The sequence below is a fragment of the Rhinopithecus roxellana genome, chromosome 9 (genome assembly GCF_007565055.1).
Source record: "Rhinopithecus roxellana isolate Shanxi Qingling chromosome 9, ASM756505v1, whole genome shotgun sequence".
Classification (NCBI taxonomy): domain Eukaryota; kingdom Metazoa; phylum Chordata; class Mammalia; order Primates; family Cercopithecidae; genus Rhinopithecus; species Rhinopithecus roxellana.
The window spans coordinates 25,020,339-25,047,430 of record NC_044557.1 but is presented as its reverse complement, the minus strand read 5'-3'; the positions used below and the strand labels follow the sequence as shown (position 1 = coordinate 25,047,430).

General features: G+C 40.4%; 1 pseudogene; it reads left to right on the top strand.

The window, feature by feature from the left end:
* Positions 1-1,069: 1,069 nt before the first annotated feature.
* LOC104659280 lies at positions 1,070-10,424 on the top strand (annotated as a pseudogene).
* Positions 10,425-27,092: the final 16,668 nt, after the last annotated feature.

Sequence of the window (27,092 nt, the reverse complement as noted above, 5' to 3'; positions counted from 1 at the left end):
TATTAAAAGTTCACTCCCCATATATGAAAATAGTGACAAAAAATTAATTTTGAATTTTCCAGGACAAACTGACATCATATGCCAGAATGTCATAATAGATAAACTCATGGCAATGGTTTTATTGGATTTTTAGCTTCTGCATCTCTATTAAATCGTAACAGAAGGCCAAGTGAACCTGCCAATATCTTCATGAGGGCAGAGGGCTGTTTCTCCCAAGCCAGAGATAAACTCAATATAAAGGCACTATGTGAATTTGCATTCCGACCTTGGTACTTTGCCTAACTCATGGGTAATGTTAAAATTTGAAAAGAAAAAATTGAAACAAATGTATTAAAGCTCCTTGAGCAACAATCATTGACCTTAAATAGAAGATGATCAAACCTATTGGTCTAATAATCTAGCAGGTATGATGACTGAGATGATATTCCCATACTACTATGGTTCTTTATTATATAAAGAGTTTCAGGCCCAGTAATTTTTGCCTTAAATAGCTATTAAATTGTGTCTAACTTCTAACATCAGAAAATGAAGTTTAGAGAATAGTGCCAGTGTGAACCTAAGCTTACTTCTGTGACTATCTGAAATAAATGCAGTATTTACTAAATCACAGCCTCTTACCAAAGATATTTCTACAATATATTTTTGTGACTACCTTAACTGTATTCCATTTTATGAAAACTGGTAAATAATAAATGTGCTACAAAGTAATTCCACATTTTCTTTTGGAAGAAAAATCTGTTTAATCTACATGAAAATATCTCTAATTTTACACCCGCAGTCAACCAGATTTCTGTATTAATTTTCATCACTGTTTGTCCCATCAAAAAGATTCTCCTGAAAAATGCTTCTCAGCTTTCATTGGTAGTAGCGAAATTTTTAAAAAATCTTAGCCTTAAATAACATGAATATACTTTGTAAGTTTGGTTCCTCTATAAAAATAATGTAGTCCCTGTCTATGCGAAACCATTTTAAAATTACATAATTATATCTATTTTTATAGCATTATTAGCATTATTTTGGTAAGTTGTCTTTTCTGTTCCTAAAACAGTAATTTTCCCTTAGCGATCTTATGCTCAAGGTGTTTTCCCTAAATCCTTATGGGAAAGCATTTTCAAAAACAGACCTAAATGTTCTCTTTCCAGTAAGGAAACTCTTTTATAATAAATTCCATGTACACTAAAAGCATAACAGTACTTGTATTAGGGAAGTAATTTTTCTCGTCAGAAATTGCTTTGAGTTTGAAAATAGCCAATAATAAAAAGCCGATCTGCAGTCTACATCATTTCAGATTTGTCTTCATGAGATCTTTTTAAAAAACTGTTGAACTAGGTGCATACTGACTTACACCAGGACTAAAGTTATTTTTCTTAACTCCTACTTTATCCTTTATCCTTGGCAGGGATTCAAGGGAGGTGAAAAGACTCTTGGAAAATAACTAAAAAGTAATACAATACACACAAAATAAGAGAGTGGTAGTTCATAGGACCGAATAAATCATGAAATGCAGTGAACTCAGCGCTACACATATTCTGCCAAATTGTTCTCGTCTTACACTTTTCGTGAAGCAAGTTTCCCATCATAAAAGACTTAACAGAACACTGGCACGTGAAGATCAAAAGGACTGAATAAAAAGGCTGGCCCTCAGTTTTGTGTATTTGGAAGGTCAGGGTTTTTTTGTAGCTAAGAAGACTTTGATAAAGGAAGAAGTAAAAAAGAAAAAGAAAAAAAAGAAACTCAGTTTTTGTTAGTTCATTCTGAGTGAATTCACAAGAGATTCCTTTTAAACAAGGTCATAAAGAAAACATCTTGAATATCAGATATTCAATGGAGAAATCAATTAACTTACAACAAAAAATAAAGTGGTACACCCAGGGAGTGGATTGGAAAGAAGATGTGCATAAGAAGTGAACTTTGAAGTTTGCTTTTATACTTTTTGAATGTTATTTCATGATAAGCTTGTATTATTTTATAATTTATAAAAGACTTTTTTTTTAAAGGAAAGAAATCAAATGCTAGACAGACTACAATACCTATGTCAACTGGTCAGCACATTCTCTTTCCAGTAGGAAAATCTGCTATTTTTTTTTTTTTTTTTTTTTTTTAGACAGGCTATAGTGCAATGGCAGGATCACAGCTCACTGCAGCCTCAACCTCCCAGACTCAAGCAATCCTCCTACCTCAACCTCCCAAATAGCTGGGACCACAGGCACATGACACTATGCCTGGCTAATTTTTTACTTTTTGTAGAGACAGCATCTCCCTATATTGCCCAGCCTGGTCTTAAAGTCCTAGGCTTGAGCAATCCTTGCAAAGTGCTGGGATTACAGGCATGAACCACTGCACCCAGCTGGAAAATCTACTTCTAAAACCTGCTGAATGTCAGAACATTGATTGGCAAGTATAAAATCAGATAAAGGAAAATGACTAATATTCATGAATGGCATCATGTTATGATGGGCTTCATGATACAGACCTGCCAAGAAAACAGGAATAACCTCATCAGCGTATTGGCTCAGAGCACAGTCACCCCAAGTCAGAGACGGAAACCACTAACAAATCCTTATGCTTTAAATCTTTTTTTTCTAGATTGCATGTGACCCACCATCTTTCAGTGTGAAAATTATTGCTTATATGATTAAGCCACATACTATTTTGCATTTAGTATCACCTTAGGATTTTCAATGATAGACTACTGTTTTATAAATATCATTCATCATTAAGCATTATCTTTAATCATATTACATAATCATATCATTACACTATTGTATAATCATTGTTATTATTTTGTTTGTTTGTTTTTGAGAAATAGAGTCTCACTGTATCTCCCAGGCTGGAGTGCAGTGGCGTGATCATAGCTCCCTGCAGCCTCAAACTCCTGACCTCAAGCAATCCTCCTGCCTTGGCCTCCCAAAGTGCTAGGATTACAGGCATAAGCCACTGTGCCTGGCCTTTTTTTAAATAATCATTATTATTAATCATTAAGTATCATTAATCATTCACTCTCATTATAAATATCATTCATCATTAACAAAAGTTTTACATACAATAGCTCTCTGACCATGACCCTTCTTGACAGAGATTTAGGGAACATCCAAATTCAGCAGAGGTGACTGGTGAAAGATCAAGATGTTCCTCCCTTAACCCTCAATGGTAGATTTTGTCAATAAACCATAGCAGCTGGGAGCAGCTCACACCTGTAATCCCAGCATTTTAGGAGGCCGAGGCAGGCAGATTGCTTGAGCCCAGGAGTTCAAGACCAGCCTAGGCAACATGGTGAAACTCCATCTCTAGAAAAAATTTAAAAATTAGCCGGGCTTGGTGGCATGTACCTGTAGTCCCAGCTACTCAGGAGGCTGAGGCTGGAGGATCACTTGAGCCCAGGAGGTCGAGGCTTCAGTGGGCTGTGGTCATGCTACTACACTCCAGCCTGGGTGACGGAGCAAGACCCTGTCTCAAAAAAAAAAAAAAAAAAAAAAAAAAAAAAAAAAGTAGGCCATAGTATTTATTTCAAATGGCCAGATACAGCTCTAGAGTCTTTCTCAACTCAGCACTCTCCTGGCAGCTGCTCCTAGTTGACTACACTTAGCATGCAAGATTGACATAGTTGCCTTTCTGCCTTAGACACCCACCAGCATGTATACATGCCATCTGTGTTAGTCTGGGTCCTCCAAGAAGCAGATGCCAATATGGAATTAGATGTGCAAGAGATTTATTAGAGGAAATGCCAGTGAGGGAAAATGGAGAAGGAGCCAGTGGAGGAGACATCAGACTCAGATGCAAGTCCGCCCCCTGTAAAGGAGAAGAGAGGAGAAAAGGAGAAGGAGGTAGGAAGGAAGTTACTTCTTAGACTGCAGTGCAATTATAAACAAGTTTCAGCCAGGCCTAGGGGAGTCCTTGAGCCAAAGTCACTCTTCAGAAGAGGCCAGCATCTTGCGGGTTCAACCTGCTTAGTATCCCTGTCACACTCAGTTATTGGCTGGGAGCAGCCTAGGAGGAGCCCACCCGCAGGGCAAACGTGATGATAGATTTCAGAGCACCACAGCTGGATCTGTGGGCCATTTAGGTGGAGACTTAGAGCTGTTCAGTGCCAATAGGAGTCTGTGGTGGCCATGAAAATGCATCTCTCAGATTTCCTTCTACAGGGAGCATAACTGACTCACGGGCTCTTTCTCCATTCTGTGATGCTAGTTTTTGGATGGTGTGGTTTTCATGTTCTACCTACACCACCTACCTCCTCTGCTGGGAAGTGGTCCCTTAGTTGGATGCCTCTGTCTCTGCTGCCATAGCCACTCTGTTGATGTGCCCATCCTGCCAATTCCAAGGTGGCCAATGGCAGTCTGATTCAGGTCAACTGTCTGAGTCACTTTGTCAACTTGGTTGTTCAATACCTCTCCCATGATGGATGGCTTCTGGTGGACATTAACATGTGATACAAAACTCTTTACAGTCTGGGCCGGGTATGGTGGCTCACATCTGTAATCCTAGCATTTTGGGAGGCCGAGGTGGGTGGATCACTTGAGGCCGGGAGTTGGAGACCAGCCTGGGCAACATAGTAAAACCCCATCTCTACTAAAAATACCACAACAAAAAATTATCCAGGCGTGGTGGTGCACGTCTGTAATCCCAACTACTCGGGAGGCTGAGGCAGGAGAATCACTTGAATCTGGGAGGTAGAGGTTACAGTGAATCAAGATTGCACCACTGCACAGCAGCCTGGGTTACAGAGTAAGACTCTATCTCAAAAAAAAAAAAATTTTTTCACAGTGTATGCCTGCTCCCATATGTACACCCACAAGCCTCTACCTCAGGCCTCTTAGACCCAATCTTCCAGTCCTTTTCCTTCCGGGCTCCTGGCCAAATAGCCAGGCCATTGATCACTGCCCAGGAACTATGAATATGCTTACCCAGGCCACTTCCTTCTTGCAAAGTAGATGACCAGGTGCACTGCTTGCACCTCTGCTCATTGGGAAGATTCTCCCTCTCCACTGTCTTTCAAAGCCACCTCACCAGTTTTCAGTTTGCATCTACATACAGACCCACCTCATCTATCAACCAAGTTCAGGCTTTTCCCTTCTTCTTCAGCTGGTCCTATGGGAACTTCCACATGGCCATACATGTGAGATGGTAGAGGGTGCTGATGCATCTATTGAAGTTGAAAGGAATAAGGCAGTTTGGACTGCCTATGCGATCATAGCTCACGGCAGCCTCAACCTCCTGGGCTTGAGGAATCCTCCCACCTCAGCCTCCCAAGTAGCTGGGACTACAGGCACACACCACCATGCCTAGCTAATTTTTTTTTTTTTTTTTTTAATACAGACAGGGTCTCTCTGTATCACCCAGGCTGGTCAAACTCCTACCTTGACTTCCCAATGTGCAGGGATTACAGGCGTGCAATAGCGACTTCTCAAAAGGTGTGTAATTCTCTGCAGTGGTTTGCATGATCTTCCTCCAGAATCCCAGGGGCTGCAAGGTGATTCTCTCCCTGGGGCTTGATACAAACTCTGTCTTTTCCCACTGCTTCTTTTCCCTACAATAACATTCCAAAGGCTTGGATCTGCCCAGTCATGCAGACTAAGAACTAGGGCGATTTCACCTGCCGCAGTGCCCTTTCCTGCTCTGAGACCTGCTCAAAGCTGGCAGTATATGCGGCAGAGCAGTATTCTTATCTGTGGAATGTGTCATCTCCTGAACCCAAAGAGGTTTGCCGGATGCTCAGCTTCCTGTATGGAGTAGGGATATAAGTGGTGCCTACTTCAATTTTTTTTTTTTTTTTTTTTTTTTACTTTTGAGAAGAGGTCCTGGCATGCCCTAATAAATCTCCTAAAAAATGTCACTGAAGTGGCAGAAGCCTGAATGTTCCTAGGGTACATTCTCAAGCCCCCACTTCCCTCAGCCTCTTTATCCCTTCCTCTGATCCTATGGTCCAATGAGCAGTGTTGCTTGCACTGCAGCCTGGACCTGTTGCAGAAGTCCTTCCTGCTAAAGGCAACTCGGAATTTTCCACTTCACTGTGCATTGGTCATCACTCTTCCCAGACTTCTAAGAACCACCCTCGCACTGAGTTTGCTGTATTCCCTGGGGTCCTGGCCAACGTGTTAGATCTCAGTTTCTGAGAAACTTCCATTCCAAGTTCTTTGATCAAGCACTCTCAAAGTACCGACCAAGGTGCCCTCCTCTGGTTCCCACTGGCTCATTCTTGCGACTCATCTGGTGTATAGTCCCCTTTTTACTTAATCATCCCCAGCATGTACCCACCTGCGTTATGCTGGGACTGAACCTTAGTTATCAGGCAGGAGAGGTGAGGACACCTACCAGGGGAACATGTGTTGCCTTGTGAAGGAGGGGCCTCTGCAGCGTCTTCTTACACAGTAGAAGCACTAGCTCTTACCAGAAAGGATGGGGGACTTTTGCAAGCCCAAAGGATTGGGAAAGAAAGCGGCAGTCTGCCTAGACAATATATTCAAGGGCCTCTGTCTACATACCCTCATCCCAGTTTTCAGGGTCCCAAGTTTTCCCAGGGTCCCAGGTGTTCCCCAAACTCCCCCAGCCCCCACCACTGGCAACCTATTCTTCACTGATTATTCAAACATCTAGGGATCTCTGCAATTCTAACTATCTGATTTTCACCTGTTCAACCATGTCTGCTCTCCCACACTGCAGGAGGTAAGGGGCTTCTTGTAAGATGCCAAAAAGACTCTTGCCTCCCACACTTAGCCATTTACTCCTTGCTTAACTGCTCTCATTATCCCTTAGCTAGCAGCAATATAACTTAGCAGTAAACAGCCAACAATTCTGCTGTCTTTGAGGACATTTTTCTCTCCATAAGTTTCAAATGCTTCAATCATCACACCTGCAACATCTTTCCTCCCCACCAGGACATCTTCCCAGGTCACCATCGACGAAGCTTTCACCTTTGACTCACCACCTTGTGCTACCGACTATCCATACCCCACCTATCAACCAAGTTAATATCCTCTTTGCCCACTGGAGTGTTAGTAGGTCAATTCCAAATCACAATCTTACCACCTGTTTTCTTGGGTCATTCTTGGTACTACTTTTGCTAGCACAGGACATCTGAGAAGCCAAAGCCAAGATAGGATTAGACACATAAGAGATGTACTGGTTCAAATGTTGGTGAGGGAAAATGGGGGGCTGGAGGAGGCTGGTGAGACATCAGATTCCATTATGATCCCACCCCTATGAAGGAGAGAACAAACAGCTTAGTTTGCAGCATTGCAATAAGGAAGATTCAGCAAGGCTAACAGGGAATGCTCAAGCCAAAGGTTCTTTTTAGAGGAGTCCTCTGTCTTCAGAAATGGGCCTGCCTTTGTATCCTGCCATGAGCAGTCAATGGGAACAGTGCAGGGAAAGCAGAGCCCTGGCCTGAACACAGTAATGGAAGTCAGTACACAACAGTTTGTGCCTTTACTTACTTACCCTCCCTGAAGCAGGAAGTCGGAGAGGCACATTCCCAGGGCTGCCATGCCATTGCATGGAGGCATTTGAGATCACAAAGCGAATCTCAGCCATGAATGAAATGGTCATGCTTATTTTGTTCAGTTTGAGAGGGAGATAATTTGTATTCCTATACTCAAAATTGGGGGAAAAGAATCACCCTAATTAGAATCTGAACTGACCATAAGTAATAAACATAAAAGTAATATTAAAGTATTAGTGAATACTCTTAAGCTCAATTGTTAGTTTTCTATTGCAAAAAAATAAAATACTTTAAAACTTTAGAGACTGTTTTGGGAGGCTGAGGTGGGAGGATCCCTTGAGCCCAGCTGTTCAAGACCAACCTGGGCAACATAGCAAAACCCTGTCTCTACAAAAAATTAAATAAATATATTAGCTGGGAGTGATGGTACATGCCTGTGGTCCCAGCTACCCAGCAGGATGAGGTTAGAGGATTGCTTGAGCCCCCAGAGGCTGCTGTGAGCTGTGAGTGCACCACTGCACTCCAACCTGGGCAACAGAGCAAGACTCTGTTTCAAAAAGAACCAAAAAAAAAAAAAACTATTTTAACATACAAATATCTCACATATATATCTTATCTATTGAATGAAAACCATTTCAATAAACAAAAAGCTACATTTGTATAAATAGTATAAAATGATTTTCACTTAAAAGATGATTTTAAAATGATTTTGATATGACATATTTAATAGCAAAACTCTACTATTCGTTGTCTGCAGTTCAATGAATAGTCCTCCAAATTAATTATATACATGTATTAACATGTGTATATAATTTTAAAAATCTTTTTGTATGTCCAAGCATATATATGCATGTATATCAATTAATTTGGAATATATATATACATTTTGAGACAGAGTCTTGCTCTGTCACCCGGGTTGGGGTGCAATGGTGCAAATTTGGCCCACTGCAACCCCACCTCACAGGTTCAAGTGATTCTCCTGCCTCAGCCTCCTGAGTAGCTGGGATTATAGGCATGTGTCACCACATCCAGCTAATTTTTCTTTTTTCTTTTTTCTTTTTTTTTTTTAAGTAGAAATGAGGTTTTGCCATGTTGGCCAGGCTTGTCTCAAACTCATGGCCTCAAGTGATCTGCCCACTTTGGCCTCCCAAAGTGCTGGGATTACAGGCATGAGCCACCACACAGGGCCTTAATTTTTAAATAAAATTATGTTTACTGGCCGGGCGCGGTGGCTCAAGCCTGTAATCCCAGCACTTTGGGAGGCCGAGACAGGCGGATCACGAGGTCAGGAGATCGAGACCATCCTGGCTAACATGGTGAAACTCCGTCTCTACTAAAAAGAATACAAAAAACTAGCCGGGCGAGGTGGCAGGCGCCTGTAGTCCCAGCTACTCGGGAGGCTGAGGCAGGAGAATGGCGTGAACCCAGGAGGCGGAGCTTGCAGTGAGCCCAGATCGTGCCACTGCACTACAGCCTGGGCGACAGAGCAAGACTCCGCCTCAAAAAAAAAAAAAAAAAAAAAAAAATTATGTTTACTATACCCAATAATACTATATCCTAATTACTTTTCTTAACATTACAACTTTTGGTCTTCACAGCTTTTTAAAAATAATACTTTAAAAAATTGATTAGCTAGGTGTGGTGACGGGTGCCTGTAATCCTGGCTACTCAGGAGGCTGAGGCAGGAGAATCGCTTGAACCCAGGGAGCAGAGGTTGCAGTGAGCCGAGATCACGCCATTGCACTCCAGCCTGGGCAAAAATAGCAAAACCCCATCTCAAATAATACACACACACACACACACACACACACACACACATACACATACACACACACACACACACAAATTAACTGGGCATGGTGGCGTGCACCTGTAATCCCAGCTGCTTGGGAGGCTGAGACAGGAGAATTGCTTGAACCTGGGAGGTGGAAGTTGCAGTGAGCTGAGATCACACTACTACACTCCAGCCTGGGTGACAGAGCTAGACTCTGTCTCAAAAAAGAAAAAAAAAAAAAAAAGATAGAATGTGGAGAAGATGTTAAAGCAATTTCAAAAGATAAAGCAGTGATGTTGATGGATCATCAGGCTACAGCAGATGTGTGCACACTGATGATGCGCCTCCAGGACAAAGGACTGGTTGCTGCTCAGTTGATGTGGTTGATGGATCATATTTTTAAGTACATCAACTTTGGAATTGTTTCTCTAGTTCACGGAGACTTTCTTAAAAGACAGGGAAGATCTTATTGTGACCAACAGCTGCTGCTTCTCAAGGAGCACTTAGAAAGTAATTACAGGAGCAGAGATTGAAAATGGATTATTTTGTTTCCAGAAAGGGGCTTCCTCAGGAAGAGGCGAGAAACAAGTCGGGCATTTGCAGAGAAAAATAACTTGCCATTTCATACACATGTTACTCTGCCAAGGTTTGGGGCAACAAAAATTATTCTGAATGCACTTGTAGCACAAGAGGGAAATGGAAGTCCAGCAGGAGGACGTGCTAAAGAATTAGCAAATCAAAAGCCCTCCAGTGGATAATAGATACAACGATAGCTTATCCTAAAGCTGAACCCATCAGTATTCAAACCTGGATCCTTGGGTACAGGAAACCAACAGTCACACACGAACATTACAGGATCTTTCCAGTTAAAGATGTAGCCCTGGAGACTGATGACCTTACCAATGGGATCTATCAACAGTTTATTGAAAAAGAGGACCTCTTACCACATTTTTATGAAACAGGAGCTTTTCCACCTTCCAAGGGCCATAAGGAAGCTGTTTCCAGGGAAATGACCCTCAGAAACATGTGGATATTCCTCACACAGTCTTTAGCATTTTTGTCAGGCTGTATGTAGTACATCATTCAGTATTTTTACCATTGCCTGTTTTAGGAATTAACTTGGACTTGTGAAGGTCACCATAGAAATTCAGACTTTCTTTCATAAGCATGCATTATTTACATGTGCAAATCAGAATATATTTAAAACAGCAAAAGAAATTCTGTGGATGGATTAATATTTATTCCCCTTTGGAATATTTTAAAACTCTACTGAAATGAGGATTCGTAATAAAAACAAATTGATATGTACTTCATATAACATAAAATTCACTATTCGAAAGAGTGTATTTGGTTGTTTTATTATATTCACTGTGTTATGTAACCATCACCTAGAATATTTTCATTCTTGCAAAAAGAAATGCCGTATCTATTAGCAATCAGTCCCAATTCTTCCTCTCACTCAGCCTCTGTCAGCCATTAATCTACTGTCTCTACAGGTTCTCCATTCTGGACATTACATATCAACGGAATCATACAATATGTGGCTTTCTATGTCTGGCTTCCTTCAGGTTAATCCAAGCTGTAGGATACACCAGTACTTCATTCCTTTTTATTCCTTTTTATGAATAGTATTCCATCATATGGATATAGCACTTTTTGTTTATCCATTTATCAGATGGACATTTGGGTTGTTTCCACTTTTTGGCTATTATGAATAATGCTGCTATGAGCATTCATGTACAAGTTTTTACATGAACATGTATTTTCAATTCTCTTGGCTATATATGATACTGGGAAGTGGAATTTCTGGGTCATATGGTAACTCTACGTTTAATTTTTGGAATAACTGTCAAACTGTTGTCTGCAGTGGCTGTACCATTGTAAATCTCCAGCAGCAATTTATTTATTTATTTATTTATTATTTATTTATTTTGAGACAAGGTCTGGCTCTTTCACATTGGCTGAGGTGCAGTGGCATGATCACAGATCACTGCAACCTTGACCTCTGGGGCTCAAACAATCCTCCCACTTCAGCCTCCTGAGTAGCTGGAACTACAGGCATGTGCCACCATGCCCAGCTAATATATTTTTTTTCTCTTGTAGAAACAGGGTTTCACCATATTGCCCAGCCTGGTCTTGAACTCCTGGGCTCAAGCAATCAGCCCACCTTGACCTCCCAAAGTGCTGGGATTATAGGCATAAACCACCACGCCCAGTCTATTTCTTACATTTAAAATATCTTGAGTATCTTTCTGTGTGTAGACATGAATAAAATTCTTTTTAGTATTTTATAATTCCATTGTGTGAAGGCATCAAAATGTATCTAACTAATCCCTAATAATGGGCATTGCATTGTTCACAGATTTTTACAGTGTCAACCAAGGCTATATTAAACACATTTTACACATATCTTAAATGAAGTATCTTGGTCATAAAAGATGCATGTTTTAATTATTTTATTTTAGCGTAAATGACATACAAACCACTGTGCATATTTCAAATGTAGTACTGGATAAGTGTTGAGTATGTATACAACCATGAAACCTTCCCCACAATCAAAAGAATAAGCATATCCTCAGGATCTAGGAGAATTTGAAAAATAATAATAATAATAATAAATATATTCATTACCCAAAAAAGTTTCCTTCCCTGGCCAGGCACGGTGGCTCATGCCTGTAATCCCAGCACTTTGGGAAGCCAAGGCGGGCAGATCATGAGGTCAAGAGATCGAGACCATCCTGGCCAACCAACATGGTGAAACCCCATCCCAGCTACTCGGGAGGCTGAGGCAGCAGAATCGCTTGAACCCAGGAAGCAGAGGTTGCAGTAAGTCGAGATCACGCCACTGCACTCCAGCCTGGGCAACAGAGTGAGACTCCGTCTCAAAAAAAAAAAAAAGTTTCCTTCCCTCTCTGACACCCATTATGATCCTATCACCAGGCAACCACTGACCTACTTTTCATCAACATAGATAAGTTTGCATTTTCTAGAGTTTTAAATTGACTCATACAATATGTACTCTTTTTTATCTGGCTTCTTTTACTCAGCATATTTATTTTGAGGTTCAGACATATTGTTGTGTGTATCAATAGTTCATTTCTTTATATTATCCCATGGATATGGATATGCTGAATGTATATGGATGCTGAATGTGTTCATTTATTCATTTATTGATGAACATTTGGTTTAATTCGGTCTTTGGCTATTAAAAATAAAGCTCCTATAAAAAGTCGTATTCAAGTACTGTTACATACATTTGCTTTCACTTCTCTTTGGTAAACACCTAGGAATAGAATGACTGGATCACATGGTAAGTATATGTTAACTTTTTACAAAACTGTCGAACTATTTTCCAAAGTGCTTGTTCCGCTTTACATTCCCAGCAGCAGTCCTTCAATACCCCCACCAATACTTGGTATGGTCGGCTTTTTAAATGTTCATCATTCAAATAGGATGTTGGGGCATCTGTTGTGGTTTTAACTGACGTTTCCCTAATGACTAGGGATGCTGTGAATCTTTTCACATGCTTATTTACTATCCATATATCTTCTCTGGCCGAGTGTCAAATCTTTGCCCATTTTTGGTTTGCCCATTTTTTGATCGCCTTGTTTGCATTTTAAGAGTTTTTTAAACAAGTTCTTATATAGGATTTGCAAATGTTTTCTCCCACTCTATGGCTTGCCTTTTCTTTTTTTTTTTTTTTTTTTTTTTCGCAATGGCTTTCAAAGAACATTTGAATTGGATTTAATTTTGGTAAAGCTCACCTTATCAATTGTTTCTTTTGCGAACTGTGCTTTTGGTTCCACAGCTAAAATCTCTATGCCTAACCCGAGGTCACAAAGATTTTCTCCAATGTTTCCTTCCATAAATTTTGTAATTGTATATATCATGTTTAGGTCTATGACACATTTTGTACACAGTTTTAGCACATGGTTTAGGATGTAGGTCAAAGTTCATTTTTTTGCAAAAGAATATCGAATAATTCTAACACAATTTGTTGCAAAGACTGCTCACTTCCATTGACTTACCCCTGCATCTTTGTTGAAAATCTGTTGTCCATATATGCATGGCTCTATTTCTGGACTTTCTATTCTACTCCATTGATATATTTATATATCTAGGTGCCAACACTCCACTGTCCTGATTAATATGTCTTGAAATCAGAAGCATTAGTCTCTCAACTTTCTTATTCTTTATAACGTCATTTTGGCTATTCTAGGCCCTTTGCATTTCCAAATGAATTTGAGAGTCAGTTTCCCAGTGTCTAAAATAAAACCTGATGGAATTTTTGAAGGGAATGCATTCAATCTATATATCAATTTGGGGAGAATTGAGATTTTAACAATATTGAGTCTTTTGACCCACGAAAGTTATATACCTCTCCATTTATTTAGCTCTTCTTTTTATCTCATGAGCTGTAGTTTTAAATTTACACATCTTGCACATCTTTTTCCAGATATATTCCTAAATATTCACAATTTTGATTTTACTATCACTCATGCTGTTTTTATAATTTTTCTTATTGTTCATTCCTATCCTATAAAATATAATTGATATTTGTGTATACAATTGATTTATGTTTGTATCTTGCAAACATGTGAGTATGTGTGTATGTATGCATGTATTATTGGACTAGACATACTTAATTGTTGGCAGAATACTCTATATTTGTTACTTGGTTTGGGGTGAAATTTAACAAAATGGGAACTAGAAGTCTCCCCTACCACCTTCGAATGATAGTAAGTTAAAAAACAATATCATATCCAGGGAGGAATGGCAGAGATTAATTCTGTTCTTAGAGACCTAAAGGATGCAGGGATTAGTGGATCACATCAAACATCCACTTACTTCTTCAATCTAGCTCCTACAAAAAATTGGATCTTGGAACATGACAGTGGACTACCTCAAACTCTACTAAATAGTAGCCCAAATTGTACCTGCTGTGTCAGATGCGGTATCTTTGTTGGACCAGATTAACCGTGCTTCTGGTACATAGTATGTGGCCACTGAACTATCAAATGCCTTCTTTTCTGTCTCAGAAAGACAGATTAGAAAGCTTGCATTCACTTGAGATAGCCTATATGTTTACTGTCTTGACACAGGGCTATGTCAAAATATGGCCCAGAGGGAACTGAATTATCTGGCCATTCTGCGGAATATCACCTTGGCCTATTGGATTGATGACACTATGTTGGTTGGCCCAGATAAACAAACAGTGGCAAGTGTGTTGGAAGCTTCAGTAAGACACACATTCCAGACAATAGAGAAAATAAAACAGCAAAGTTTCAAGGGCCTACTACATCAGCAAAGACATTCAAGGTCAGTGGTCTAAGGCATGATGGGATATCCCCACAAAATTGAAGGACACACTAATGTATGTCACACTTGCCATCAGTAGCAGGGAACCAAAACACCTGGAAGGGATCTTCAGGTTCTGGAGCTATCATATTCTACACTCAGAAACACAGCTCTGGCCTACTTTTTACCAAATAACAAGGAAGCTTCCTGCTTTGAGTAGGCCCAGAGTAGTAAAGGGTTCTGCAGCAGATCCAGCCTGCAGTACAAATCTGTCACTTTGCCATTTGACCCAGCTAATCCTATGCTTTAGAGAAATCTGCTAATTTCTCTAATAGTCAGAGATGCCATATGGATTTATTCCAACATAAAAATCACAATGCAGATCCCTAGGGTTCTGGGGTCAAATAATGCCGTCTGCAGTAGGTCATTATAAACCATCTGAAAAGCAGCTCCTGGTATGCTATTAGGTTCTGGTAGAGAGGGAATGCTTGGCTGTGGGACAGGAATTGACCACGTGTCCAGAACTACCCATCATGAACTGGATCTGTCACACCCACAAAGTTATAAGGTCAGGTGCATTCAGCAGCATTTCATTCTAAGATGGAAATTACACATTCAGGATCGAGCACATGCAAAGGGAAAAAGGGCAAAAATAAGCTATACGAGCAGGTGCCCCAGCCCCCATGTCATTCACCACTGTTGCACCAGCACCTCTCCCTCAGCTCACACCTGTGGCTACATAACAGGGCCCTTGTGAACAGTTCACAGAGAAGAAAAGAGACAGGGCTTGGTTCATGGATGATTCGGCTCAACATGTGGGTACAAGTGAAAACTGGACTGCTGCTGCACTATAACCCCACTCAGAGGTGACTCTGAAGACCAACGGAGAAGGGAGATCCTCCCAATGGAGAGAGCTTCTGTTGGTGTACCTGGGGTCATCCACTTTGTGCAAAAGAAAAATGCCCCAGGCTAAAACTATGCAAACTCATGGACAGTGGCAAATGGTTTGGTTGCTTGGTCAAGACCTTGAAAGGAGAAGGACTGGAACACTGGGAAAAAGAAAGTCTAGGGAAGTGGTTTGTAGATGGAAAGACTAGAGTAGTCAAGACGTGTTATCCACCAGAGAACATCAACCAAGGAAGAGGCACTACAAGACCAAGTGGCTAGAACAATCCACACACATGTCTCAGAGACCCAGAACCTTTTCCCCAAGGAGCTTATCTACGACAGATACACACACTTTGGTCCTTTATCTGATTGTATTCAGTACCAAACAGTGCATTTTCTCCCAAATTGCAATTCTGATCACAGAAGAACTTCAATACTTTCCCCTCCATATTTACTATGGTACCATTTACATAAAAAGAGAAAAAATACTACTGCATGTACTTGTATTTGCATAATATCTGATATGATTTGGATCTGTGTCCTCACCCAAATCTCATGTTGAATTGTAATCCCCAGTGTTGGAGGTAGGTCCTGGTGGGAGATGATTGGATCGTGGGAGTGGGTCCTGCATGAATGGTTTAGCACCATCCCCTTAGTGCTGTTCTCATGATAGAGTTCTCACGAGATCTGGTTGTTTAAAAGTGTGTAGCACCTCCCCCCACCTTCTCTCTTCCTTCTGCTCTAGCCACCTAAGACGTGCTTGCTTCCCCTTCACCTTCCACCATGATTGTAAGTTTCCTGAGGACTCCCCAGAAGCAGATGCTGCCATGCTTCCTGTACAGCCTGCAGAACTGTGAGCCAATTAGGCCTCTTTTCTTTGTAAAGTGCCTCTCAGGTATTCTTTACAGCAGTGCAAAATGGACTACTACAATATCCATGGAAGGACATACAAGAAACGAACACCATTGGTGCCTTAGGAAAGAGTAACTGTGTGTTAGATTAGGAAAGAGACATTTTTTACTGTTTACATACTTACTTTTTTCTGAAACCAAGTATTATCAATTCAAAAATAAATGTGACCAAAAAGAAAATTCCAAAAGAGTGAGTCACTTATTCAGACAAAATATGTTTATCCTTTTTTCCCTTCTTATGCCTTCTTTTTCTAATTCAGCACTCACAGAAGTTGGCATGAAAGCTCTCCGCTGTCCATCTTCAAGATCTTCACAATTAGTTTCAGGCAAACGCAGCTTTTGCAGGCTCTTCTCTCTCCCTTACTACTTACCTTTTACATATCTATTCTTTTTCATCCTCCGGTAAAGCTTTCTTTTGTTTCTGATGCAATCCTACTAATCTCTCCATGTTCTCTAGTTTGTTTATATATTTCTTTGTTTCTTTCTTTTTTTTTTTTTTTTTTTTTTTTTTGAGACGGAGTCTTGCTCTGTCGTCCAGGCTGGGAGTGCAGTGGTGCGATCTTGGCTCACTGCAAGCCCCGCCTCCTGGGTTCACGCCATTCTCCTGCCTCAGCCTCCTGAGTAGCCGGGACTACAGGCGCCCGCCACCACGCCCGTTTTTAGCAGAGACAGGGTTTCACCGTGTTTGCCAGGATGGTCTCGATCTCCTGACCTCGTGATCTGCCTGTCTCGGCCTCTTTGTTTGTTTCTAATTTGGCCATTATCCCTATTAACCCGGGTCAATAACAACCTAGTCTTCTTCCTCATTTTCTTTCCTTCTTTTTACACCTCCCTCTCAGCATCACTGTCAATTTTAAATATCTTCATTTAATAGAGTATCTCACGACCTAAGACAGAGTCTGGCACATAATAGACGCTCGTTGTACATTGAGCTGAATGAAATTAGTGAGTGAATAAATGAATGAATGATACACCCTGCCCAGAAGAGGTCAGCTCATTTTTTTTCTATGCAACCTTAAAACAAATGCTGCTACTCTCAGATTTTGGAAGGCTATAGACCTTGTGTCTGTCCTCAGAACTCCCTTAAAAGTGATTTAGAGATTCCCCACTCCTGGCTGGAGGAAAGTGTTGTGAGTTGCTTGCCCACTATGGGGATATTTAATGACATGGTAGAGATGGCTTGCTGTGCTTCGTGTTTTCCTTGAATTCTCTAATCCCTCTGTCTCTCATTACTGTTGCAGGTCAAAGCAATTTGGCATGGTGTCTGGGCACTCAACACCTCTCTCAAATCAGCGTGAAGGCTGAGGCTACTAAGTTGAAAAGTGTCTTTGTCTCTCAGGACATACTTCTACCTCTTGTTGATTCATGGGTCTCAAAGCAGGAGAGTGAAAATTAAAAACTTTCCTGACAGTTCTCCAAGGAGGCCAGAGAGTAAAAGGTTAAAAACACCAAGAACCACCAGATTGAATGTTCTTTTCCCCATACTCACAAAGTGTAAGCACTAACAAAAGAAAAAGATCATCTCCTTTCTGCATTCTATCCTCTTGCCCCTGCCCCAATAAGCAAAAGCCTAAATACTGAAAATAACTAATTATATTCTGAATCTCTCACATAGTGAAGTAGTAATTATGCATTAGTGAAGAGCTTCAAGCTGAAGCCTGCTCTCTATTTAGCAGGAAACAACCCCCTCCTATTTATTAAGAAACTACTGTATCATTTATTTATCACATACCCACCATATGCTAGACACTATGTTATTTTCTTTCACATATGTGATCTCCTTTCATGTATCTTTTTGTGTGCATTTACTCATTCATTGCTCAACTGGTAGCAGGAGAAAAAAGATTCCGACAGACGAATTATCTTCCTGACTTGCCTGGGTCCTCAACAACGAGGGCATAGAGAAAATGAAGGGTTAGAGTAATTGGCTTTGATTTTCTACAGATGGAGCATTGTTATTTAAATAGAATTTCTTTCTTTATGTTGTAGTTCCTGGTTTTAAAAGATGGTTTTGTGGTTGAGCTAAAACTAGACACACAGCATCAGTCATTTACATTCTCACTTGTTAATTACACCAGAAAACATCGCACTCTGTGTATGGATTTGAAATCACTGGCCACCCTCCAACTCTGTGAAAGATGAGATATAAACAGTAGCATGTCTCACCGCTGAATAACTCTGAATGCAACTATGTGATTTTGCTGTGTCAATACTTAAAGTGGCATGTACTCCCACGTGCAAATTTGTTGGGGTTTAAGTGGAAATAAAAGAGGATAGTTCACAAACATCCCTACAATCTAATTTTAGAACATTTTCATTCCTCATAAAAGAAACCCCATCCCCATTAGTTGTCAGTCCCTGGGTCCCCACTTACCAGCCTTAAGCAACCGCTAATCTACTTTCTGTCTCTGTAGATTTGCCTGTTGTGGACATTTCATATAAATGGAATTAAAGCTCATCCATGTAGCACGAATCAATACTTAGTTTGTAAAGAAAGCTTTTGAAACATCCAAACATCAAATAAATTCTGTGTGAGGTAATGAATAAGGTATATTGAAGATAAACATGTAATTTAGTTATGTACTTAAATATCTTATTTTGATTGTGTCAAAGTAGGAATTTTTTATTTGCACCTTTTGATAGACAGCCATATAATTTACATTCAGAAAATGATAATTAAGAGAAAGGCTAAATTAAGTAGAACATGTTTTACACTTTATGTATATAAGTAGGACATATTTTATACTTTAAATTTGGTGATATATTTCTCCATTTTGGCAAATTCATAGATATCATGTGTCAAAAGACAAAACTACAATAATTTCACTTGAATATCTTTTTTTTTTTTTTTTTTTTTTTTTTGAGACGGAGGCTTGCTCTGTTACCCAGGCTGGAGTGCAGTGGCACGATCTCTGCTCACTGCAAGCTCCACCTCCCAGGTTCATGCCATTCTCCTGCCTCAGCCTCCCAAGTAGCTGGGACTACAGATGCCCGCCACCACACCCGGCTAATTTTTTGTATTTTTTGTAGAGATGGGGTTTCAGTGTATTAGCCAAGATGGTTTCAATCTCCTGACCTTTTGATCTGCCTGCCTCAGCCTCCCAAAGTGCTGGGATTGCAGGCAGGAGCCACCACACCCGGCCTCACTTGAATATCTTAATTGGCAGCTGCTCCTGTAATCCCAGCACTTTGGGAGGCTGAGGCAAGCAGATTGCTCGAGCCCAGGAGTTCAAAACCAGTCTGGGCAACATGGCAAACCCCATCTCTACAAAAAATACAAAAATTAGCCAGGTGTGGTAGTGTGTGCCTGTAGTCCCATCTACTCAGGAGGCTGAGATGGGAGGATCACTTGAGCCCAGGAGGTCAAACTGCAGTGAGCCATGATTGTGCTATTGCACTCCAGCCTGGGAGACAGAGCAAGATCCTGTCAAAAAAAAAAAAAAAAAAAGATCTTAATTGGTTTATTTGCAATTCTAGAATCAAACAACACTTCATTCCATTAAATAGAATAAATGTTGTAATGATCCAAGCAGACAAGTTTGGTTTTATAGACAGGGCTGAAGAAAACAGAAAGAAAGAACAACAAGCAGATTGGTTGTTTCAAAGTTACTTTCCTTGTAAGGCAAGAACAAGAAAACGGAACATTAGAGAAATAACTGATTGGTTAACATCCAGTTACCTCAGTTTACCTTTTGTTGTGAGAATTAAAGCAGAGGGAACTTTATCATCATGCTGATTAAAACTGACCTGTCTGGAAAATTACACTGTTATGTCTCCTTCCTGATTTCTCAAAAGGTCAGATAACAATTTAATTTGGTTTGGTGATGTGGAACCTCGGGCATGAGTGACACCATTTTGGTTTTTAGTTTGATCTGTTGGGGCTTAGGCAGGAGCTTAGTCCAAAGCAATAACCTCCTATAATTTCTATTTAACAATAGTTTTAATGTATTCCCAAAGAAAAAAATTTGGAAGGACTGAAAAATGAGGTGCTTGAAAACTGAAGAGATTGCTTTTCTTTAATCAAATACCAGAGGTCTGGAAACTCATTTTAGAAATAAAAATATTCAGTTGCCTCATACATAGAGCAGAGTCGTGGGTTTTCCATTGTGTAAAAGGAACATGAAAAATATCATACCAACTGTCAGCTGCTCTTGGGGCACCACGCAGCGGTATCTTTCAACAATTTGCTCCTAACTCTTCTCAGTTTTTCATAGGTCGCTTCAAGTTTCCTGGTTTTTACCCTCCTTTGACTTTCAGTTGCCTTCTCTCTCTATCCACGAACTGCTCTCTCAGCATCAGACACATCTTACGTAGAGAAAGATAATACAAGTAACCAGGCACAGAACACCTAAGCAACTTTTTCTTCAGAAACCTACAGAGGCAACCACATAATTGTTGGCTTTGCTGGACTGTACAATAGGTAACTGAGTGAATTCGACTGCTCTCATGAAGTACAGTATTCAGGAAAAAATGAGTTATTTAAATCTAAGGCATGTGGGGTCTATGTCATTATTAGGTTTTTAATATCAAGTCACATGTTTTCCTAGGCGTCTTGGGAACTCAAGTTTTAGCAAGGATGAGCTCTTCCACAGCATGTCTTATACATGGCTTTGAGGTTCACCAACCTGGGTTCAAATTCCAGCTCTGCCTGCATATTAGCTGTGTGATCTTGGACAAAGAACTTACCCTAGTCTCATCTCCTCATTGTATTGGGTTGATGCAAAAGTAATCACGGTTTTGCATTACTCTTTTTTTTTTTTTTCCAAGATGGAGTTTCACTCTTGTCACCCAGGCTGGAGTGCAATGGCGCCATCTCGGTTCACTGTAACCTCCGCCTCCTGCGTTCAAGTGATTCTCCTGAGTAGCTCAGCCTCCCGAGCAGCTGGGATTACAGGCGCCCGCCACTACACCCAGTTACTTTTTGTAATTTTAGTAGAGACAGGGTTTCTCACCATGTTGGCCAGGCTGGTCTTGAACTCCTGACCTCAGGTAATTCACCTGCCTTGGCCTCCCAAAGTACTGGGATTTACAGGCATGAGCAACCATGCCCGGCCTGCATTACTTTTAATGGCAAAACCACAATTACTTTTGCATCAACCTAATACATTGAACACAATAATAATGCTCACTTCATTAGCTTATTGTGGGATTAGATGTGGAATAATGCCTGGCACATAGCAAACATTTAAAGAATAATAGTTTCTGTTACCACCGGCAGCACCACTGTCCATCACTGGACTAGCAGTCTGTTCATTGGCAAATCTTAAGTTGTTCCAGCTGATGCAAAAACATTTATTCGTTGTAGTCAATTCATTAACAAATGATTTTTAGAAACAGACAAACACCAGTTGTCTGTTAGGTTTTTTTCCCCTTACTACTGTTTAGCAGACTATTTTTGGCTTTACAGAGGAATAGCAATGAAAATGAACTTTCCTTTCCTTCCCCCCAGTGTTTTCTCTGTTTGTGAAAATTGCGGCCAGCATGAATAGTCACTTAAACAGCAAGGGATGGTTCTTGTGTTTCAGGCAATGCCTGCCTGTTCTGGACATTATTGGCCCACTGATTAGATAGCAGTAGAAACAGGTCAGCCTAAGAGTTTAGCATTTCCATTTGAGTTTCCTTTCTCATTCTTATCACTATATGGCAGAAAGTTGTTGGAGTGAAGCAAATTTATTCATTAAAAAAATACTTCCATCTTTCATTTCTGCCCATTTGTACCTTGATAGGTTAATTTCAAACAAACTTCGCTTTTTCTGTGAAGATGGAGCAAATTTGTTGTGCTCTTTGACCTGTATGTCATATTTGACCTGTATGGCCTGTATGTCCTCCTTGCACAAAATCCAGGCTACATCGTCCATCTTGTTGTTGTCGTTGTTGTTGTTGTTGTCGTTGTTGAGACAGAGTCTCACTGTTGTTGCCCAGGCTGGAGTGCAGTGGCACAATCTCGGCTCACTGCAACCTCCACCTCCCTGGTTCAAGCAATTCTCCTGCCTCAGCCTCCCTAGTAGCTGGGATTACAGGTGCACACTACCATGCCTGGCCAATTTTTGTACTTTTAGTAGAGATAGGGTTTCGCCATGTTGGCCAGAGTGGTCTCGAGCTCCTGGCCTCAGGTGAGCCGCCCGCCTTGGCCTCCCAAAGTGTTGGGATTACAGACATAAGCCACCACACCCGGCCTCATCTTGTTTTTAAATTTAAGGAATGCCATTCTTTGTGTGTTGTATGTTATAAACAATGTTCCATGTTAGGGTGAGGGAATAGCAACCATTCTAAAGAATGATGCTTTTAATCCCAGACATAAGCTTCTTGACCACAGAACTTCCTGCATTTTCAAGCTTGTGGAAGTAGGAGTGAATACCCTTCCTTGGGAAATCTCACCTTAAGTCTTTATTCCTCACTTCTCTGCATCTTTTCCCCAAAAGCAAAATCTCAGCTTGATGAATTTCTCACTTGGAAACTGTTCATTTACAATATGTGCAACTTGTTTTTAGGATAAGCTTGTTGATTTTTCACTACTGTATTCCTGACACCTACCACATAAGTATTTGTTACATGAAAATAATAATGCTGAATGATTTATTATGTTTTAAAGAAAGATATGTAAAATGTAGGCATTTGATCAAGGAGAATTATGAGAGAGAAATCAGTTGAGTACTTGTAAGTAACACAATCCTGCAAATTACCACTCTTCTACTTGCTCAGGTGAAGTGATGATTTATTAAAGACAAATGTAAGAGGATCAATTAGTAGCTATGCTAAGCACTTGCTAAAATAGGAGATGACTCCTTTTGGACTGGGCCTAATTTGGATTCTTTAAAATAAATTATAGAAAAATTTTTAAAATGCTGAAAGACTCAGAGACCAGTAAAAAAGTTTTTGTACCTATTTATTCTCTAACCAAAAAAATAAAGTAACCAACATTTAGGTATTATCACATTATTTTAGCCTTCTGCCTAAGGGAATCTTTACTTTTTTCATATGTTCAGTTAGATGTAGCTCTCGCTACACTCCATCAAGAAGACAAACAAAGTTTTGTTTTGTTTTGTTTTGTTTTAGATGGAGTCTTGCTCTGTCACCCAGGCTGGAGTGCAGTGGTGCAATCTGAGCTCACTGCAATCTCCGCCTCCTGGGTTCAAGCGATTCTCCTGCCTCAGCCTCCCGAGTAGCTGGGACTACAGGCGCCTGCCACCACGCCTGGCTAATTGTTTTGGTTTTTTTTCTTGTTTGTTTTTTGTGTTTTTTTTTTGAGACGGAGTCTCACTGTGTCGCCCAGGCTGGAGTGCAGTGGCCGGATCTCAGCTCACTGTTTTGTATTTTCAGTAGACACAGGGTTTCACCATGTTGGCCAGGCTGGTATCAAACTCCTGGCCTCAAGTCATCCACCCCTGCCTCAGCCTCCCAAAGTGCTGGGATTACAGATGTGAGCCACTGCAGCTGGCCTAGTTTAACAAATTTATTGGCTGTATATTGAGTTTTTTCCCAAGAGAATTTATCAATGGATAGACAAATTGTAGTTTACTATGGAATGGTATAATACGTTCAATGGAATGCTACTCAGGAATGAAAAAGACCAAATTACTGATTGAGAAATTACTTGCTCTGGCAATATCCCCCACAAAGGACTGTTATGACAGTTTGACCACAAAAAGACATTGTTCCAGGCAATGGCTAGCCACAGAAAATCCTCCACTCCCAACACTGAAAACTCTTTCCTTTTTTTTTCTGACACAGGGTCTCACTTTGTCACTTAGTCTGGTGTGCAGAGGTGTGATCAGAGCTCACTGCAGCCTGAAATTCCTGAGCTCAAACAATCCTCTTGCCTCAGCCTCCCAAGTACCTAGGACTATAGGTGCATCACCATACCTGGCTAGTTTTAAAATTTTATGTAGAGACAGGATCTCATTGTGTTGTCCAGGCTGGTCTTGAACTCCTAGCTTCAAACAATGTTCCATCCTCAGATTTCCAAAGTGCTGGGACTACAGGCGTGAGCCACCATGCCCGGCCTTCCTCTTTTGAAATGTTCCTAAACTGCTCCAATTGGCTCCCTTTCAGCCAACTGGGAACAGCCAAATGTACCTGAAAACAAATTAGAAAGTCTCCCTTGCTTCCAAAAATCCCACCCTAACAGAATATTTGCCAGTCAGAGACTGTGTGAAGATTTCCTCTTTTTCGTCTATAAAAACTTACTTCTCTTTCTAACACCTTTGAACCCTTGCTGACACAAAAGTGATGGCAGATGGGCTCCCTTGCCACAAGTTTATGAATAATTAGCCTTTGCTAATTTTGTCTCAGACTTAGTTTTGTCTTTGACATGATACCAACAACATGGATGAATCCCAGAAACATTAAGTTGAGCAAAATAAACCATTTCCTGTATAATTCCATTGATATAAAATTCTAGAACAAGAAAATCTAAGCTTTGATGATGGAAATCAGAATAGTGGTTGCCACTGCGAATGGAATTGACTGGAAAGGTGACGAGGACCCTTTCTGGGATGATGGAAATGTTCTATAGATTGGCTGGTATGGTACTTACTCCAGTGCAGTATATATGTTTTTCAAAGCTTATTGATCTATACGATTAAGATTTATGCATTTTATGGTATGCGAATTGTACCTCAATTTTGAAAAGTGAGAACACCTATGGTTTGGAAGAGTAAGAGATTATGGCATTCGGTGTCTAACCACAGTCAACTTAGATAACCCAAACCTCTTTCTGTCCCTTATAAGGAAACCAACCAACTCTCTAATAAATCCAAGCTTTTGTACCTCAAAGTTGGCAATGGAGAAGAAATATTTTTTTTTAATAGAGACTGGGGTCTCGCCATGTTGCCCAGGCTGGTCTTGAACTTCTGGGCTCAAGGGATCCGCTTGCTTCGGCCTCCCAAAGTGCTGGGATTACAGGTGTTAGCCATTGCACCCAACCAGAGGAGGAATTCCTAGACTTAAAATCGTGATTACTACTGTTCTTAAATGTTTACCATGTCCTTGATATACTTTAATCTCATTTAATCCCCTCAGTAACCCTCTAAGTTAATATTGTTCTTCAATTAAAACAAAGAGAGAGAGAGAGAGCCAAGGCCCAGGGAGATTAAGTAAACTACTCAGTTTATTAGTAAATTGAAACTAGTAAGCAGAAAAGCTATTGTTCAAGCCCAAGTTGTTTGACCACAAAGCTTATGATTTTAATCATCACATCGTATTGAAGAATGGGCCAATTAGACATTGCAGCCCTGATATTGACCCTGAAGGCTCATTTCTTTAAGATCTCTCATTAGTCTGTTGTTACAAGACACCAAAAATTAACATGACATTTTTTTAAAGTTTATTTCTATCCCTCACAACAGTCCAGAATGGTGGTCTAGGTTGATGTGCAAATCTATCCACATGATCCTTTAGGGAGTCAGGCTAATAGCTGCCCTGCAGCCTCAATGTGTGACTTCCAAGGGCACTCTGGTCTTCACCATATCAGGCAACTGGCAGGAGGAAAGAATGATTCACCAAGGCTGGGAATTCCATCATAAACAAGTGAGGAAGAAGTTGCACAGACTACTCTTCCTCATTCCACTGGGAACATTTGAGTCACATGGTCATACCTAGCTGCAAGGGAAGCTGGGACATGTGGTCACTAGCTTCCCTTGTGTAACTATGGAATAGCACATCTTCTTTTATTATTATTATGGAAGAAGAAAAGAATGGATTTTGTTGGACAGTTAGTAGTCTCTGCCATATTACCCTATCTGTATTAGGTTGGCACAAAAGTAATTGTGGTTTTTGCCATTAAAAGTAATGGCAAAGGAGGCCAGGTGCAGTGGCTCACGCCTGTAATTCCAGCACTTTTGGAGGCCAAGGCAGGCAGATCACTTGAGATCAGGAGTTCAAGACCAGCCTGGCCAACATGGTGAAAATCTATCTCTACCAATAAAACAAAAATTAGCTAGGCACAGTGGCAGGCCCCCTGTAATCCCAGCTACTTGGGAGGCTGACACATGAGAATTGATTGAACCCAGGAGGCAGAGGTTGCAGTAAGTTGAGATCATACCACTGCACTCCAGCCTGGGTGACAGAGTGAGACCCTGTCTCAAAAAAAAAAAAAAAAAAGCAAAAACCGCAATTACTTTTGCACCAACTATACCTACACACACACACACACACACACACACATACATAATTCTTAATTTTCCTAAACACCTAACATGTGGCTGGTTGGAATATTAGCAAGACTAACTTGGGGGAACAATAAAAGAGAAAAAATAAATGCTCAATATACCACAAAATAACATATCCTGCAAGATACGGTTTGCTTGTTGAAGCCCTCAGGCCCTATCTTTTTCCACCCCATAGTCTATTTCATGAGGTAGATATTATCTCAGTCCAGGCTTTTTGCAATTGTCAGAGGAAAAAAGAACCACAGTCAAATTAGCTCTAGTCAAAAGACTTTTTTTTTTTTTGGAAAGAACACACAGGTGCTCAAGAATGCATTCACAGGCAGGAAGCAAAGCTGAGCTGATTGAACTACATAGGAACTGGAAAAAGAAAGATCTGAATTATACTCATTCATTCAGTAAAGACTTATTGAGCATCTATCCCAAGCTGCTGGCAACTGTTCTAAATGAGGCAGATACAGCAGTAAAAAAATGTCCATGAGCAAACCTTTGTCAGAGCATTTACATTATGTGGTGGAATCAGACAAAAATCAAAACAAATAAATAAAATATATATCATATGACATGATCTTAAATGTCATGGAAGAAAAAGAAAAGAATTAGAAGTAGAGAATATC